At 30.4% G+C, this 20,608-nt stretch overlaps 1 pseudogene; it reads right to left on the reverse strand.

The window, feature by feature from the left end:
* LOC125823524 (uncharacterized) overlaps positions 1 to 20,169 on the reverse strand; it is a 31,589-nt pseudogene extending 11,420 nt beyond the window's left edge.
* Between the last annotated feature and the right edge of the window lie 439 nt (positions 20,170 to 20,608).

A 20,608-nucleotide genomic window follows, 5' to 3' on the forward strand; every position in this document is an offset into this window, starting at 1 on the left:
GGTGTTAATTAAAAGGAACGTGATGGAGTGGGAATAGGATTTAATTTAAATTTTAGTTGAGAATTTTAGGATTGAGATAAAGGAAGAAAAATAGTAATATGATATTAACAAACAAATAATAAAAAAAAAAAAAAAAAAAAAAAAAAGAACGAAGAGAAAAGAAAGAAAGAAATAATAATAATAATTAAAAAAAAAACGTGTAAAAGATCGTGCAAGAACAAAAAAAATAAAAAAATAGAATAAAAATTAAAATAAACTAAATGGGAGGAGGAATTTTAGCAAATAAGTTAAGGAAGTTGGGGGTAATTAGGATAAAGGTAAGGTAATTTGAAATTTTTAGGACTCTTCTTTTTATCTTTTATTATTATTTTTTTCTACTTTTCCATGATATATACGACTATTATTATTTTTTAGACTAGATAAAAGTTGAAAGATTAAAAAAAAATACGTTAAATTCAAAAGCTTTCTTTATTAAACTTTAAACATAAAGTGAGTGTAATGACCCGTAAAGTCATTTTTGGAAATTTTAAATATTCATTTAACTAGAGTGAATTAATTGATGGCTAATTATTAAATAACTAATTTTAGTTAATGCTTAATGGGTTAAGTTATAATTAATTTAATACCACTTGACCTATATAGGAAAATAAATCATTAGGATTGAGATTGTTGGGTCATAGTTTAGGAAAAGAAAAAGAGAAGGCAAGAACTCACCTGTGCGGCGAAAACGAAAGAAAGTTCGTGGAGTTGCGGCTTGGAAGCAAGGAGTATTGAGGTATATAATAAATACATATATGTGAAGCTAATTTTTCCTTTCAAGTACAGATATATGCATATATTATTTACATATATTTATGGACTAGAGGGTACTGGTTAAATTATTATGGTTGGCGGATGAAACAGTGCTAGGATATAAGATATGTTTTTCTGTTGGTTAATATTTTGAATTCATTAAGAGTTAGATGGGAAATTGAGGTGGATTACTGTATGTTTGTTAAAAAGGGTTTGTGAGTTTGTTTTGGAAATTAATGGTAACTGGTGGGTGCTAAATTAATAAGAATGATGAGCCAATTATTGGTTGGAATAAAGGGTGTCAAAGGAAAAAATTCAAGTTCCACATTACTGTTCCTAAGGCATTCGGTTTAAGTTATATATTTTTTGGTTATTATATTATGATTCAAGTTTTGATAGGTTGGTATGTGTAATTAAATATTAGATGTATGGTATTAGGTGCATACCATTCGAATTATGATATTCGATAAAATTGGAACTTAACCCTAGACTTGAAACTTAGAAAATTATGATAGTTGAAATGTTAATTGGCATCAAGATTTACGAACTTGATTATAAATTCTAGTGAACTTTTAGGTCAAGGCTAACACATAATAATGTGGGTGTTATTACTTTCGAAATTTTATTGTGAATATATATTTGAATAGATTGCATTTATTTGGAAGCTCAACGAAAAGGGAAGGCTCAAGTCCCGGAGTGATTGTTCAATTATTTGAGGCAAGTGGATTTCTAAACCCTTGTTAAGTGTATGGAATTCATATATTTCCTTGTAATATGTGTTTAGCGTAATGAGGCTTGGTGATGGGTTGACTTGTCCACATTGATTAATTCTAATGATGAAAAAGGGATAATAAAAGGCAATGTGATCAATTGTTTGTGTGATGTGTTGAGAATTGTTTGAAAGGCTTGTTGAATCATTGTTGATGTTGTATCTTGATTGTCTTGTTGTGAATTGTGCAATGTTATGAAAATGGCCATCTCCTCATTATTTGTGTGAACATGTCATTTGTATTGTTCTGAGACATGGTTGTGACAAGTGTTATGTGCATTGAGAAAGAATAAGAAAATAAAGAGGATGTACCATTTCGAGGAACGTATCGCGCGCCGCGATGGATACTATATTTCGAAGGACGTGTCGCGCGCCGCGACGAATACTATATTTCGAGGGACGTATCGCGTGCCGCGATGGTTACTATTATCGAAGGTCGTATCGCGCGCTGCGATGGATGCATGGACAGATATATCCCCCATGGGTCCCGGACTGAGAGACAGCGGGTGTGTATCATTAGGTCAGACATGCATCACTATACTTGACATTGCATTTCATTGCATTGCACTTCTTTATTATTCTTGAACTTGATCTTGTGTGTTGCTGATCTTGTGAGTGCCTTTCTATGGAACTTGTGCCTGATGAATATTGTTTTGAGTTTGGTAATTTGTACAATTGAATTTTTAACGAAGGATATGGTAAGTTCAATGGAGAGGCGATCAATTGTAGGCTAAGATACGTGAATTCATAAAGATCATCAATGTATGAGCTAATGTTGATAGATAATGGGATTGTGTTATACGGTTGGGATCAAAATTCAAGGTTTTCATGGTAAGTTTAGGTTTGTGGCAGTGTGTTTTGTCAAGGTATGGATTGGTAAGGTAAGAAGTGATTGATCGCATTGAGTATAAAACATTTGGAAGTACTTATGCGTAATTTGAGTAGTGAATTTGATTACTTTTAATTGTTATACCTAAGGGGGGTTTTACGTAATGTTTTGGTTTAGAGGATAAGGTAGAAATATCATGGGTTGTTAGTCAAAAGATAAGATTGGTAAGCAAGTCAGCGAAAGGAGAAAGAGTATGGTGTATTGAAGGGTTCAAGATATTTAGAATTTTGTGTCATAGAAAGAATTTAAAAAAAGTGAAGGAATAAGACCTCTTGTATAAACCCTTGGTTTGTAGTTGAAAGATTTATTAATTTTTGCCTATGAGTTTAGATATGACTGTGAGATATGAACTAGTTCAGTACAGACTTACTAGGAATTATCATCAACTTTTCTAAAGATTAGAGTTATGAATTGTCGATGGATGTATGGACAGATATGTTCCCAATGGGTCCCGGACTGAGAGACAGCGGGTGTGTATCACTAGGTCAGACATGCATCACTATACTTGACATTGCATTTCATTGCATTGCACTTCTTTATTATTGGTGAACTTGATCTTGTATGTTGCTGATCTTATGAGTGCCTTTCTATGGAACTTGTGACTAATGAATATTGAGCTTGTTGTTGAAGATATGCAATTGTTAGAGTGTTGTTGTTGAGGATATGAAACTATTGTTGTAGTTGAGGATATGCAATTGTTAGAGTGTTGTGTTGAGCTATGTGCTTTGTAAATTGTGAATTGTTAGGTTGGGTTGGTTTTATACAGATTGTAGTTGTGAAGGTTCGGTTGGGGTGTAAGGAGTACTTGTATTCTATCCCCTTAGCTCGTGTTTAGAGGTTTACTTGCTGAGTACCGTGTGGTTTGGTACTCACCCCTTGCTTCTACAAATTTTTGTAGGTTACGAGCCTGGATTTTTGTGGTACTTGTTATTCTCTTCTTTTTCGAGGCTTCTTGGAGATTTGTGAGGTAGCTGTTTGTCAACTCAACAGACCTTCTTACTCCTGTTTATGATCTTGTTCTACTCTAGAAACAATGTCATATGAGACTTGTGTTGTTCTTTTGAATCAGTTGTAATACTTTAGCTTGTACACGTGACAACCAGATTTTGGGGGGTATATTTGAGTTTATTATAAAATTTCCGCATTTTATTGTAATGGTTGAGTTTTAGGCTGACTTGTCTTGGTGGTTTAAGAGAAGTCCCATAATTTGTTCTAATTTTCAGTTATTTATTTTTCATTTATTTTAAATATAACCCTGCTGAAATATTAAAATTGAGTGTAGAATCTTTATGTTTTGGTCAAAAATTAGGTGTTCACAGGGATTATATTATCTTCTCCATTGCATTTTGAACATATATGGTCAGGGTATTTGTGACCAATTATCTTGCAATATCTGGTTAATAATTCTGCCGAAATAAATCCTTCATTTAGTGCTCGTGTCGTAGGTCGTTCTTCTGGGTTAAGTAGTGATAAAATCCATCTTTGGACTTCACCCATATCTGCTTTCCTTAGCTCCCTTGAATTGGAATAAATCATTCGCTGGTCTCTTGCATAGTAGCTTCATATAGCATTTCCGTTTAAATAGTTATTTGCTAGCTCTTGTATAATCGTTGATATACCAATTATCCTTTTGTTGGCATTAAAACTTGGTATATCTATCTTGCATATCTCTTCTTGTTGTCCGATATCCTCGGGTATAATCATATCTTTAGTTAATCCTATCTTGATAACCTGTATTGGAGGTTTTATTTCCTCGTATAATATCTCTGCTGGTGCTGTATAGAATTTTATATAAAATAAATTTCCTTTCGTAACTCTTTTGTATGTGACGAATGCTTTGTGTAGTTCTGGTATTCCACTAACTTCTTCTCCGTCGTATGTGTATACGGTATTTAACAATCTGTAGTTGTAACATGTTCTTACTAAATTAGCGTTAGTTTTCGGTTGTGCAATTAACTTGTTATATCCTTGTAATTTTTGTGTCAAATAATCCTGGTTTGGTTCTTTTGTAGTTGACCTGGGGTTGCGGTTTAAATTGGTTTGGATTTTGTGGATATTTTCAATATAGGTTCGTGTGATATAGTTATATGTCTTTTTCTCATTTTGGTTTTACAAACTATCTGCGTATGTAGATGTTTGTGGTTCTATGGACATATGTCTAGGTGTCCTTTGGGTAAATGGTTTTTCGAATAGCTGGTTTAAGTTAGCATTTTTATGTTGTTTATCACTAACTTGTTTGCTTGTACCTCCAGCGATATTTAAACAAATGTTATGGGTTTTAAGGAGTTTCCCATCGTCTCCTTTTAGCTCTGCGTTTTTTCCGTCTTCCGATCGACGTAGCTCCGCATTTTTATAGTCATGCTACTGACTAGCTTTAGACTTCAGATTATCTTCATTAATCTTTAGCTTTTGTATCTCGTTGTCCATACTATCCACTTTTATACAAAGTGTAATTATGCCTTTGAGTATCTCTTTCATTGTATTTTCGTTCTCAGTCTGAGTAGTTTTGTCTTGATAAGTAATCTGCAATAACATTTTTATCAGTTTTTATTACTTCAATTGTAAATGTGAAATTTAATATATTTAATACCAATCTCCTTATTTCTTTTGTTGTTACCGAATCTTGTATTTTTCTTGTTAGCCACCATTTTACTTGTGTATTATCTGTTCTTATAATAAATTTGTTATATACAATATATGGTTCAAATGATAATAAACACTTATATACTGAATATAATTCTTTTCTATTTATTTCCCATTTTATTTCTGTATTATTAAATGTTCCTGAATAATACCTGCAATGATGTTCTATCGTAGTGTCATCATACCTGTATTTTAATATTCCTCCATAACTTTTTTCACTCGCATCTGATTCTATTATATAAGTAATTTTTTTGTTTTCATCTGGAAAGTATAGTTTAGGTAAGTTTTTACATAATAATTTTACCTTTTGTATTTGTATTTGGTCTTTTTTATCAAACTGATATTCTATATCTTTCTTTAATTTTTGTTGTAATGGTTTTAAATTCTCTGCTAATTTTGGTATGTATTCTCTTACTTGATATACTAGTACTAAGAATGACTGTAATTTCTTTTTTGTATCTAATTGTTCATTTGAGTTAATTATTTTTTGTACTATATGTGTTTGCATTTTTATTCCGTTTTTATCTATTTGTATTCCTAAGAATTCTATTTGATTTTTCATTATATATGCTTTCTTTTTACTTAGACTTATACACGAATATTCTATGATCTGTATAAATTTTTCTAATAATCTTATATGTTCATCTTGTGTTTTGGAATATATTAATATATCATCTATATACACTACACAATTTTCTATTTGTTTAAAGTAATTATCCATAAAGTGTTGATATCTACCTGTTGCATTTTTATATCCAAATGGTAATACATTCCATTCATAAAATCCTTGTGGTACAGTGAATGCTATTAGTTTTTTAGATTCTTCTCCTAGTTTTAAGTGATAAAATCCTGATTTACAATCAAATTTGCTAAAATAATTATATCCTTGTATTTGTCTTATCTTTAATATTTTATTTGATATCGGATAATTATATGTTTTAGTTTTTGTATTTAAATTTCTATAATCAATAACCATTCTGCTTTTTCCTCTTTTTTGTTCATTATGTTTATTTACGATAAATGTCAGGCTTGTGTGCTTACTATTGATTTCTTGTATATTTCCTTTTTCTAGTAATTCATCTATATGTATCTTAAATTCGGTTAAATCATTAAAACTATACTTTAATGGTTTTTGGGTTATTATATTTTTATTATCAATTAGCTCAATTTTTACTTTTGTTTTATGTTTTTCCCATCCTTGTAAATGATCCTCACTATATAATAATTCTAACTTATCTTGAATTATTTTTACTTTATCTATAGAGAATATAATTAATTCTATTTTAGGGTTTTCTTCTTTTATATTTTCTAATTTTTGTGTAATTTTTTTCACTTCCTTTTATCCATTCTGTTGTTTTTGGTTTTTTATTATTTACTCTTTTTGCTCCTATTTTTTGTTTACACGGTGTCGTGAATCACCAGTGTGTTTTTGTTATTATATGTGGGTATAATTTTTCTAAAAATGGCATTCCTAATAGCATATCTTTTGTAGTTAATTCAAAGTTATATATTTCTTCTATAGTTAATATCTTATCCCATATTTGTACTTTTATATTTTTTGTCTTATATGTGATCATGCTTCCTTCACTATTAAATCCCGTTACTACTATCGGTGTTTTTAATTTTTCCCATTTATCTTCTGGTAAACAATTGTATTTACATATATTAGTTTCTGCTCCCGTATCTATCATTGTTGTATAATATCGGTTGTAATATCCTTCTATTATTATCTTTGCAAGTATATATATTTTCATATTTTTATTATACTAAAGCCCTTTTTATTATTACTCTTTTATTTTCATAATTTATTGTTAACTGTTTGTCTTCTAGATTATATGATTTTACTTGCTCTAGTCATTTTATTCCTAAAATGATATTTTCATTTGGTTGATATATTTTGAATTTTATCACTACCGGTACTCCTCCAATGATTATTTCTTTTTCTGTTGTTTCTTCGGTATACATTAATGCTTTTGGTAGTTCGGGGCATGATTGTTCAATAGTTATTATTTCATCTTTCGTCACTAATTCTCTTGTAATATAGTTTTCTTCTCGTCCTGTATCTATTAATATTAAATATTTTCGTTGTTCCATTATTCCCGTTACGTAGTAATGATGTGGTTTTATATCTTCTTCCATTGATTTTTGTGGGGTTTTATCTATTCTCCTTGAGGTACTCATTTTTGATGATATTTGGGGTATCTCATTGTTTATTCTTTTCGATGTGCTTAGTCTTTCTTTTACTATTTCTAAATCATCTTCTATATCAATTTCATTATAACTATAATCGTTTTTATCTATGACTGTAACTATTCTTTCAAAAGGATCTTCTATTTTTATTTTATCTATTTTATTTTTTGCTGTTATTTTATGTTTTGTTGTTAGAACATATAAATTAATGTACATATTTAATTGGATTTTTAGCCTTAATATCTTGTATTTCTTTATTTATTATTCGTTTATTTATTATTGGTATTTTGGCCTTTCCTTTAGTGTATTTGCAATCTATGATATGTTCTCTTTGACTTACTACATAATATTCTTCTTTTTGTCGTTTAAACCAGTTTTTTATTGTTGGTATTTCGAATATTTTTGCTACGCTTAGGTCTAATTATTTTCCTTTTATTTGTTCAAATATACTATTATCAAATATTATTTTCTGTTCTAAAGATTCTTCGTCTTGATGTTCTTCTTTATTTATTATTTGTATGTCTGCTTCAGTCATTTATTTTATTATAGAATTCTTTATCTGATTCTATTTCTATGTTACTATCTATTTCATTTTCTGATATTTCATATATGCTATCTTCACTTTCTAATTCATAATCTATGTACTCTATTTGTGTATATTTTTCATCGTCTATTATTATTTTTCATATTTGTTTTTTCTTTGGATTTTTAGGTAATTTACAATCTCTAGTTATATGTCCTAATTTTCCACAATTATAATAAGTACATTCCGTTAGTTTTCTTTTTGGTCTATATGGTCTTTTGGTTTTGTAGTTTTTTACATAGTATCTTCTTCTTGGTTTTTTATATTTATATTTTGATCTATATTTTTTATTATATTTCTTTCTATTTTTATAATACCTATCCGTACAACCAAATTGAGGTGCTGTTTTATTTTTGCAACATGCTAAGTTTTTTATTAATATTTTTTCCATTTTTATTTATTCTTTATGTTTTTCACATAGTTCCATAAACCAATGTCATAAGAATTTCATTCTAGCTCCTAAGGTGTCCGTTAATTCTGCTTCATTCCAACTTTTTATTATTTTTGAATTAAAAGGTTCTGGTAATTTTGTAAAATATAATTTTCTTATTTCTTTACTTTCTTCTGTGCTATATGTTCCTTTATAATAGTATTCTCTAAATACACATGTATATTCATCTATGTAACACATATTACATATTGCTAATTTTGTCATTAGATTCCGATTTATGATCTTTTCTTTATTTTGTTCTTCTACCTCTGTTGTCATACTACTAAATTCATTCTTTATAGCTATTTTGTATTTATATAATATTTCCATGGTTGTAGTGGCTATTCCACCATCAAATTTTTTATTATTTCTTAAAGTTGTTAAACTTTCACTTGTTAAATTTTGTAGCCATAATTTTACTGTTCCTATAAGTGTTCTTTCTATGTATCCTGGTGCCTCTGCTATTACTATCTTGTTATCTATTAATTGTTTTGATATATATCTTATCCATAATTGGATTGTTTTATTTATATCTGCTACACAGTCTAAATCTATAAAATCATGTTGTCCAATTATTGGTTTAGATGTCCATTTTCTACTTAATCTTTTATCCCATGTAGTTTTTTCTTTATCATATTGTTCATAATTTTCATTTTAATATTTTGGATTAAATTTTTTTGGGTTTTTTACTCCTGATGTGCTAGGTTTTTAGTCCATGTTTGCGTCTTCTGTATTATTTCTAAATTCTTTGTATTATCTATGTTTGCTAAAAGTTTCGTATATGTTTCGCTTGTTTCCGAATGTTGTTCTAGATCATTGTCGTTTATTTCGTCAACTCTTATTTTGGGTAGATTATCATTTTCTTCTTTTTCTTCTATTTTATCTTCTAGTTGCAATTTTTCTTTAAATTTAATTATCTCATTTGTTAATTTCGTTTTTTGTTCTTTTTCTTTTTGTTTTATTTCATACATTTGTTTTAATATTGCTAACTCTTTTTCTACGTTCTATTTTTTGATATTTTTTACTTCTTCTAATTGTTGTACTTCCTTATTTGCTTGTTGTTTTATTTTTTCAATTTCCGTTTTTCTATCTATTTCTTCATTTTCTTTTGTTATTCTTATCATATCAGTTAAACTATCTTCTAGTTTTATCGTTTCTTTCTCTAACATTAAACTTATATTGTCACCTATTTTCTTATATCTTCTTCTTAGATTAGAAAATATTATATTTATTTTTAATTCGTCATAATTTTCATATATTTTTTCATCTATTGCGTATTCTTCTTTATTCATTTATAAATTATGTTGTAGTTTATATTCTAAGTTATTTATTTGTATTTCTAGATATAAAATAGTCTTTCTTTGTGCCATTATAGATTTGTGACAAATTCCTACGAATATATTATTGTTAAGTCTATTTTGTCTATGTTCTAATTCTTGCGTTTTGCTATAATTATTTCATTAAGTTTTTGTCTATAGTCGCTATTCTTGTTATTCATTGTATTTTTAAGTATTGAATATATTTATATTCTATTTTAGATTAATTATCTATTAATTGATTTAATTTTTCGTTATCAGTCTTTGTGATATTAAGTTGTGTATATTCCGGATATAATTTATTTAATTTTCTTCTTAATTTTCTACTCGTATTTTTCTTACCGTGTTTCTTATTATCCATAACTCTGATACCATTTTTCGAAGCGGAACTGGTAGTTAGTGGATTCATTAAAGTGATAGTTTCGAAGCGGAACTGGTAGTTAGTGAATTCATGAAAGTGATAGTGTGGTAGATGGTAGTATGATAGGTGAGTAACTTATTTTTAAGATTTTATTATAATATCTTTTTACTAAGTGTCTTAATCTTGATATCTCTTTAATATTATTTTTTGGTAGTGCTAAATTCATAGTAATATGTAATAATATTTATTGTAATATTCTTCCGATATTTGTTTTAATCTGAATAATTCTTTAATATTATTTATGATATATTCTAGATATAACATATCTTCGGTTCTTTGGTACATACATAAATTTTCCTCCATTAATTGTTCTAATAGTTTTATATCTTCCATAGATTTTACCCAATATTGTAAATATCCGTAGTTCATTTTAATCTGAATTTATTTCTAAATCATATCATTCTATTCTTTCGAAGTCTAAATCATGTAGGTCTATTTTTTATACCATTCTTGATTTAATATATCTTCTGATTCATAATCATTAAATATTTTTTCCCATATTATTCTTCTTAATTCGATTATTTCTATATTTTTAAGTACATATAAGATTAAAGTTTCGTAGCTTTTTATCATTTCATCATGCATGTATGTAGTCATGTTCTTTATTATGCAGGTTTTTTATTTCAAATTATTCCTTCCTATCATATTCATAATTGATTAAATTCATATTAGATCATAATGAACTAGATTATCTTTATCATGTTTTCTGTCACTACTAGCATCGTACTTTAGCGGATACTTCCTTCTTATCAGCGCCTCAACTTTGTTTACTCCCCTAAACGGCTTCCTTGCCTACCGGTTTCCAACATTAGGATGGCATAGTATAGAAGTTTTCTCCCTGTTTCCAGTGTGCTAATAAACTAGAAATCATGATTCAAATAATTCTAATACATAATAACTAACATAAATTTATTCAAGCATATTTATGATATTCAAGAATATATGAAATTAGTTCCGCATATTTTTTGAACAATATACATTTGCCTCTTGCTTAGCCATGTTATGTGAAATATCTGATTGGATTTCAGATTTCTACATATTAACTTTTAAGTATTTTTATGACTTAGGGGAGAGAGTGTTTTCAAGAAAATGTTTATTACGTTAGGCATTGCCTGCCTTCTTTAAGTTACATATCCTTTCTTTATATAGAAAGGATTTTCATACTACACTACAATAATGTACTATTCACCTTAACACTTGTCACCTAATAAATTACACCTCTACCATCCCTTACACATGCTCATCCTTATTATGACACACATTATGACTCACTACTTATCATTATGACACACTACTATTTACACCATACTTTATTGACTTTTGTACAAGACAAATAATTTTACTCTTATCTCATCTTTTTATTTTGTCCGCATCTCATCTTCATTGTATTTTTTTTTCTATCTTCTCATCATCTTATCTTCTTATCATCTGCTTCCGTCTTTATCTCTTTATTCCAGCTGGACGTCTGGGATTGTCACACCCCTTATTTTCCCACAAAATTAATTTAAGTATGTTTTGAAAGAAAAAGAGTTTTTCCAATTAAAGTGACATTCTGAAAAGAGATTATTTTGTTATTCAGAGTCGCCACTTGTAATTGAGTTTAGGTGTTCCAAGTGACCTTATTATTTAAATCCCTAATCAAAAGGAAATTTGTCTCTTTATTTTTATTGGTCTGCAAATTAGAAATTCGGGTAAGGAATTCTGTTGACCAAGGGGAAGGTGTTAGGCACCCCTCGAGTCTCGTGATTCTAACACGATCGCTTTATTGACTACATATATGACTTAAATTAATTTTTGGATGTTGTATTATTAGCTTAATAATAAAAGTTATTTACCTCATTATTTGATTTATTTTAAACCTATTTATATTATATTAATATATGTTCGTTAATTAAAAATAATGTATATCACATAAATTTATTCAAACATAATAAAGTAAGGTTAATAGGTGGATATTTACAAATCTTGAAATATCTTGTAATTTCTTTTCTTCTCCTTTTCTTTTTCATGTATTTGTATTTATTTATTTTTTATTGTGGATAGAAAATATGTAGGTATCTAATTGCTAGGAATTAGAATTTGTGTAGGATTGAGATTTTTTGAGTTTGAGTATTTTAGGATTGTATTTTTTTTTTAGTTAGATTTAAAATAGGAATAAAATTTTATGTGATTTGGAATTAGTTTTAGCAAGAAATTCTAAATAGATTAGGATTATTTTTAGAAAGATTTTTCCTTCTTAATATTTACTTTTTTTTTTTTTTCCTTTTTTACGTTTTGGTTTTATTAATTTATATTTTTATTAATTTTTTTTTTCATTTTGTCTCTTTGTATTTTTCTTTTTTACGTTTTTTTTTCGTTTCTTTATACTTTAACCTTTATTTTTATATTGTTTATTCTTTTTGGACATTCTGTTTCTCGTCTTCTTCCTTTTTTTTTTATTGTTTATTTTATTTTTTGTTTTAATCATCTTTTTTTTTGTGTCCTTTTCTTTATATTTTTTATTATTATACTTTTTCACTTTTACATTATGTTCCTTTATTTAATTTTTATTCTTCTTACTTTTTTTTGGTTTAAATTTTTTTTTTTGTTTCTGTTACGCTCTATTTTTATTATTGTTCTTTCAGTTTGCGTTTGTTCTGTTTTTTTTTTCTTATGCTTTCTCATTTTTTAAAATTAGTTTTCCTAATTATTCATTATTTATTTTTTACCATAAATCTATAAATGAATATTCATGTATCCTCTTAATTATACACCTTAATAATTCGAATTAAAGCGATAATCATCTTGACGCTTATTCTAAAGGCAAGCTATTTTTTTATTATTAAAATAATATATTAAAAAAAAAACTAAAACACATTACACATAGGTTTTCTAAATCACCAATCAATTAAAATTCAGTTTATATCCTAATCTAACAAGTCTACAAATAATTTCAACAAAATTTCTTAAGTGAAAACTAAGGTCCAAGAAATATTAATTATTCAAAATTAAATATCACGAAACCAATTTCAATATTAATTGTATCTAGAGAGCATAAAACAATAATTAAAAAAATGTATGATACATCTTTTATTTTTATTTTTATATTATTCTAAAGCAAGAAACGTAAACGGTTACATTTTTCTAAGCATTCATAAATTCATCACAAACAATAGTAGATAATAATAACATGCGACTCATAAAACTTCATATTATTGGAATCAAATTTCGTACGAGCATTCCAACTACATTATGCGAGAATTTAGAGTTACCTCGCTGCGAAAAATAATACCACAAAAACAACTGCTACGATCTACTGATTTTCAAAGTTAATAGCTAATATTAACTTTAAAGAGTCACGAATCCGAAACCTTGAGTGAAACCTTGAACGCTGACTTAATTTTCAAAAGAAAACTCACTTTTTGTTATCTTTTTTTCTCTCTGTGTTTCTGTATATCTGTGTATATGTGTATATGTCCCTCTTTTTTCTTTATTGAGCGTATGTTTTTATAATAGTTTTGGGTGTGAGTTTGGTGCTAATTAAAAGTAACGTGATGGAGTGGGAATAGGATTTAATTTAAATTTTAGTTGAGAATTTTAGGGTTGAGATAAAGGAAGAAAACTAGTAATATGATATTAACAAACAAATAATAAAATAAAATAAAAAAAAAAAAAAAAGAACGAAGAGAAAAGAAAGAAAGAAATAATAATAAAAAAAAGAAACGTGTAAAAGATCGTGCAAGAACAAAAAAAATATAGAATAAAAAATAAAATAAACTAAATGGGAGAAGGATTTTTAGCAAATAAGTTAAGGAAATTGGGGGTAAGTAGGATAAAGGTAAGGTAATTTGATATTTTTAGGACTCTTCTTTTTATCTTTTATTATTATTTTTTTCTACTTTTCCATGATATATACGACTAATATTATTTTTTAGACTAGATAAAAGTTGAAAGATTAAAACAAAATACGTTAAATTCAAAAGCTTTCTTTATTAAACTTTAAACATAAAGTGAGCTTATAATTTATTGTAATTTTCAGTTATTTTCTTTTCATTTATTTTAAATATAACCCTGCTGAAATATTAAAATTGGGTGTAGAATCTTTATGTTTTGGTCAAAAATTAGGTGTTCACAGTATGCCCCTCTTTGCTTGGAAAAACATGAAGAGTTCTCATGCAAAGACGTGAACAATGTGACTAATTTTTGACTGAGACATTGATCCAAAATTGTGAAAATAAATAAAAGAGAAGAGGTTTGACCACGCCCTAACTTTAGACAAACTACCTATCCAGAGTTAATGATAAGGAATCAGGTGTAGTTAATATATAGGGAGGGACGGGAGAATAATTTTAGGTAGTCGAGTGAGGTTTTCTCGAGGTTCCGGTTCGTAGCTCCAGCTGTTACATTAAAAGGAAAAATACAATAGGAGAGAAGAGAAACATACAAGATCATATCTACTCCACTAGTACTGAGTCTTCATTTTGAATCTTCGGTTATCGCTTCACCCTCTTTGGGTAGGTACATCGATTCCGAAATTTCATCTTGATATTTGAATTTATGATCTGAAACTTATGATTTGACTTGAGTCGTTGACGCTCTTCCGCATGATATTCTTGAATGTTTGTTTTCTTGAGAAGATGTTTCATGATATGTTGAGCCGTTACATGGGTTGAAAGCGACTCTAAATGTCATTGACATCTGACATTCTTCGTTTCTCTAATCAAAACGAGGATTTTATTCTTGAACTTCAAATTGGTATACTTGGTAGAAACCTACACGCATAAAACAAAACAAAAAATTTTCCCCAGTATGCACTAGGAAATTTTTTGTGAGTTATTGATGAAAGCTATAAAAGTTTATACTAGGCATAATAATAATATTCTTTTATAAAATAAAATAAAGGGAGATTTGTGCCCAATATAACTAGAGGTTATTACGCCCAGTGAAGTCATAAAAAATAAGATAGGGGCTATTGTGCCATACACGCAACCAGGGATTATTGAGTCCTGTAAAGACATGAAAAAATAAGATAGGGGCTATTGTGCCCTATATGCCACCAGGGGTTATTGTGCCCTGTGAAGTCATGAAAAAAAAAATGGGTTATTGTTCTCTATATGCAACCAGTGGTTATTGTGCCCTGTGAAGACATGAAAAATAAAATAGGGGTTATTGTGCCCTATATGCAACCAGGGGTCATTGTGCCATGTGAATACATAAAAAATAAAATAGGGGTTATTGTGCCATATATGCAACCAGAGATTATTGTACCATGTGAAGACATAAAAAATAAAATAGGAGTTATTGTGCCCTATATGCAACCAGGGATTATTGTACCCTGTGAAGACATGAAAAATAAAATAGGGGTTATTGTGCCCTATATGCAACCAGGGGTTATTGTGCTCTGTGAATACATAAAAAATAAAATAGGGGTTATTGTGCCCTATATGCAACCAGGGATTACTGTACCCTGTGAAGACATGAAAAATAAAATAGGGGTTATTGTGCCCTATATGCAACCAGGGGTTATTGTGCCCTGTGAAGACATGAAAAATAAAATAGGGGTTATTGTGCCCTATATGCAACTAGGGATTATTGTGGCCTGTGAAAAAAATAAAATAAAATAGGGGTTATTGTGCCCTATATGCAACCATGGGTTATTGTGCCCTGTGAAGACATGGAAAATAAAAATAGGGGTTGTATATATATGTTTTTTTTTTACTTATATTATTATTATTATTATTATTATTATTATTATTATATTTAAGATCATTTATTTTCTTTTATTTTTATTTTTGTACATTTTCCAAACATAAATGAAACAAACAATAAATAAAAATAAAATAAAATGCCCCAGATTTTATTAAGAAAAATAATCTTTTTTTTTATTGTTATCATTATTATTGTGGTGCATATTGTAGGAGAGACAGGGATGCAAGAACTTATCTCATGGCGTTTGACTCTCGCGAATTACTTGCACGATTTTTCTTTGTACCTATTTTAAAACAAAGAATATTTTGTTAGTTTTTCTAAATGGTGGTTGGTTTGTGACTTCGAATATCTTGTGGAGTTTGACTTTGAATCTGTGTTGGTTGAAAGAATCATCATATTGACGATCGCGTGAATAGCTTGAAGATGCTTTAGAGACGGTCCTTATCTTCCCTTGAAACACTTCTTATGAACATTTTGACCCATTTTCATTTTGTGCACGTTGTGGGGTTCATCCTTTCCAAAGCAACTTTTTGCTTTATCGATTTTCACACGGTATCGAATTTTTGATATATATATTTTTTTGATTGGTTCACAGCCCTAGTCAATGTTGTGCATGCCCCCAACATTCAACTGGAAATACTGTAGTCAATTTCGCTACTTTAATTTGATTTTCTCACTTGACGCGAGTTTATGCTGAATGAGACTCAAAAAATACCGAACACAAGTACAAATGACACAAATGAAAGGGTTATGAAAGAAAAGTTATGTCTTTAGAAGAAGGAAATAAGTAAATGTTTAAAAGGAATGAAAAGAATCTTATCTGAAAGTACGTGACCACCTTAATGAATCATGACATGCATTTGGACTGACGTTTGATCCTTCTAAATTGTCCGAATCTCATGAAACAATGTTGTACCTTTCAGTATATAGCCTGACTTCTATCTTGATTGTGTGTTCATGCCAAGACGGAATGTCATCATTTGATCAATGGTGCCCTTCATGGTTTTCCACCAATAAGACATTTTTATCTCTTTCTCTCAACTTACTATCATCTTATGGTGCTCGTGAGGGTTTTCACTCATAAGACTCTCTCATTTTTTATTTTTTATTTTTATTTTTTATTTTTGTTGTAACACACCGTAGGTCACAATGTCATGTCTCAGCCCTTGGAGAATTGAAGAACATGATTATTGTTTTATTTAGTGATTAGACCGAACCCCAATGAAGGGTTGCCTACGTATCCTTTTAGGAATCAGGTCGAACGTAGTTCAATGAAACTTTTTTTTTTATTCTTATTCTTTTTTTTTTTTTGCACAAGACAAGTGGTGTTTAAAATAAAGGAGGATACATTTTTATCCTATCATCTTGAGAATGTCAATCATGAGAGTGTCATAACAAAAAGTGTTAAACGTAGTATCTTTTGATCGAATTTGCGTTAACAATTGTGTCGATTGCCTTTTCCTCCATAACTGCCAGTTGCAATGCTCCTTTTGATAGCACTTGTTTAATAACATAAGGGCCTTGCCAATTTGGGGCAAACTTTCCTTTGGCCTCGTTTTGATGGGGAAGGATGCGTTTCACAACAAGTTGACCGACTTCAAAATTTCTTGGGCGTACCTTCTTGTTATAAGCTTGAGCCATCTTCTGCTGATATAATTGACCAAAGCAAATTGATGTCAACCATTTTTCGTCTATCAGTGTTAATTGTTCTAACCTTGATTTAACCCATTTCGTGTCCTCAATTTCTACTTCGACAATGATTCGAAGAGAAAGGATTTCAACTTCTGCGGGTATGACAGCCTCAGTTCCGTAAACCAATAAGTAAGGAGTTGCACCGACTGACGTATGAATAGTCGTGCGGTATCCCAAGAGAGCAAATGGTAGTTTTTCATGCCACTGCCTAGATCCTTGCACCATTCTCCTAAGAATCTTCTTGATGTTTTTATTTTCCGCTTCAGCAACCCCATTTGATTTTGGTTGATAAGAGGTTGAATGACGATGAACAATTTTAAATTGCTCACAAACTTCCTTCATCAGGTGGCTGTTGAGATTCGCTGCATTGTCTGTAATAATGAATTTTGGTATGCCAAAACGACATATGATGTTTGAATGAACAAAGTCCACCACTGCTTTCTTGGTGACTGATTTGAATGTGACAACTTCCACCCATTTGGTAAAGTAGTCGATGACAACTAAAATAAACCGATGCCCATTAGATGCTTTCGGCTCAATCGACCCAATGACGTCTATTCCCCAAGCCACAAAAGGCCACGGAGCAGACATAGGGTGCAACTCTAAAGGGGGTGAGTGAATCAAGTCGCTATGAATTTGGCACTGATGGCACCTGCGTACAAATCGAAAGCAATCTCGCTCCATGGTCAACCAATAGTACCCTGCCCGGATAATCTTTTTTGCTAGAACATAACCATTCATGTGAGGGCCACAAACCCATGAATGCACCTCATTCATAATTGTTTTTGCTTCTTGAATATTCACACATCGCAATAGATTCAAATCTGGAGTCATTTTATATAAGATATCGCCACTCAAGAAGAAACTATTGGCGAGTCACCTAATAGTTCTTTTTTTTTATCTTTATCAGCATGTATTGGATATTCTTTAGCTTTTAAAAACCGTTTAATGTCGTGATACCAGGGCTCACCATCTGGCTCTACGTCAATTATATTGCAATAACCATGTTGATCCCTGACTTGGATTTCCTACGGGTCAATATAGGTATTACCCGGGTATGGAAGCATCGAGGCTAGGGTGGCCAAAGCATCAGCTAACTCATTGTGAAACCTGGGAATGTACCTGAATTCAATGGACTAGAACCTTTTGATGAGGTTTTCTAAACATTTTTGTACGGCATGAGTTTAATGTCTCGAGTCTCCCATTCGCCTCGAGCTTGTCGAATGAGCAAATCGGAATCCCCCAAAACCACCAACTCATGCACATCCAAATTTATTGCCATATTCAAACCCATGATGCAAGCTTCGTATTCTGTTGTGTTGTTGGTAGAAAAGAATTGAAGTCGTGCTATGGCAGGATAATGACATTCGTTTGGTGAGATAAGAACTGCCCCAATTCCTACTCCATTTTTGTTTACAGCCCCATCAAAATATAATTTCCATACGTGACCATCATCAGGAATTTCTTCCTCAATAGAGTTGATTTCTTCATCAGGGAAGTATGTCCTTAGGGCTCGTATTCGTCATCAATCGGATTCTCTACTAGATGATCGGCCAACGCTTGTGCTTTCATGGCGGTGCGAGTGACATAAATAATATCAAATTCTGTAAACAAAATCTGCCATTTTGCCAACTTACCTGTTGGCATGGATTTTTGAAAAATATATTTCAAAGGATCCATTCGAGATATAAGATAGGTCTTGTAGGACAAAAGATAGTGTTTCAATTTTTGGGCAACCCAAGTCAAAGCACAACAAGTCTTTTCTAACAGAGTGTACTTTGCCTCATAGCTTGTGAATTTTTTGCTCAAATAATAAATGCTTGTTCCTTTTTTTCCCGTAATGTCATGTTGTCCTAAAACGCAACCAAATGAATTATCCATCACTGAAAGATATAAGAATAACGGCCTATCAGGTTCTGGTGGCACCAATACCGGAGGGTTTGCTAAATATTCCTTAATTTTGTCAAAAGCCTCCTGACACTCACTTGTCCATTTGATAGCAGCATCCTTTTTCAACAACTTGAATATCGGCTCACATGTGGCGGTGAGTTGAGCAATGAACCTGTTGATATAGTTAACCTTCCCAGAAAACTCATGACTTTCAGTTTTGGTTTTTGGAGGTGGCAATTCTCGAATGGACTTTATCTTAGAGGCGTCCAATTCAATACCTCTTCGACTAACTATAAAACTCAAAAGTTTGCCAGATGGCACTCCAAATGCACATTTAGCTGGATTAAGCTTGAGGTTGTACTTTCTCAATCTTTCAAAGAATTTTCTTAGATCACGCACATGGTCGACTTGCGTTCTAGATTTAATGATGACATCATCGACATATACCTCACTTCTTTATGCATCATGTCATAGAATATGGTAGTCATAGCTCTCATGTAGGTTGCTCTCGCATTCTTCAGACCGAATGACATGACTCTATAACAATATGTACCCCATGGGGTGGTGAAAGCAGTTTTTTCTGCATCTTCTTCATCCATGAGAATTTGGTGATATCCGGCGTAACAGTCCACAAAAGATTGAATCTCGTGTTTGGCACAATTATCAACCAGGATGTGAATGTTGGGTAATGGAAAATTGTCCTTTGGACTTGCTTTGTTTAAATCTCTGTAATCAACACAAACTCTGATCTTTCCATCTTTCTTTGGCACTGGCACAACATTAGCCAACCAGGTAGTGTATTGGACAACTCTGATCACATTTGCAGTCAGTTGCTTCATGATTTCCTCTTTAATTTTATCGCTCATGTTGTCTTAAACTTTCTCTGCTTTTGCTGGACAGGTGGAAAATCAAGATGTATTGGATTTAAACATAATAATAATATGCGATTCAAAAAACTTCATATTATTGGAATCGAGTTTTCATACAAGTATTCTATTTAAATCATGCGAGAATTTAGAGTTACCTCGGTGCGAAAATTAATACCACAAAAACAACTGCTACGATCTACTGATTTCCAAAGTTAATAGCTAATATTAACTTTAAAGAGCCATGAATCCGAAACCTTGAGTGAAACCTTGAACGTTGACTTAATTTTCAAAATAAAACTCACTTTTTGTTATCTTTTTTTTTTCTCTGTGTTTTTGTGTATCTCTGTATATGTCTGTCTTTTTTCTTTACTGAGCGTGTGTTTTTATAATTGTTTTGGGTGTGAGTCTTGTGCTAATTAAAAGGAACGTGATGGAG

Source organism: Solanum verrucosum, unplaced genomic scaffold (genome assembly GCF_900185275.1).
Source record: "Solanum verrucosum unplaced genomic scaffold, falcon-dt-bn FXZP01000012.1, whole genome shotgun sequence".
In the NCBI taxonomy this organism is placed as follows: domain Eukaryota; kingdom Viridiplantae; phylum Streptophyta; class Magnoliopsida; order Solanales; family Solanaceae; genus Solanum; species Solanum verrucosum.